Source organism: Stegastes partitus, unplaced genomic scaffold, assembly GCF_000690725.1.
Source record: "Stegastes partitus isolate 25-593 unplaced genomic scaffold, Stegastes_partitus-1.0.2 Scaffold856, whole genome shotgun sequence".
Taxonomy (NCBI): Eukaryota; Metazoa; Chordata; class Actinopteri; family Pomacentridae; genus Stegastes; species Stegastes partitus.
The window spans coordinates 14,615-14,833 of NW_007578587.1; positions in this window are offsets into that span (position 1 = coordinate 14,615).

Below are 219 nucleotides of genomic sequence, written 5' to 3' on the forward strand. Positions count from 1 at the left end.
AAAACAGTATTTTTTACAAATGCATTTATGCATCGATTTAGTTCCAGTAATGCAAAGGAATTAAAACTGCAATGACTGTATTATTGTTGAGTTATTAGTGACTAAAATGGGCTCAGTGACAGCATGCATATTTGTTAAAGCTGTGTGTACTCACATGTAGCGCAGGTATGGGTTCTTGGAGAAAACACGAGTCTGGATCGCATACAGGTTACTTCTTGT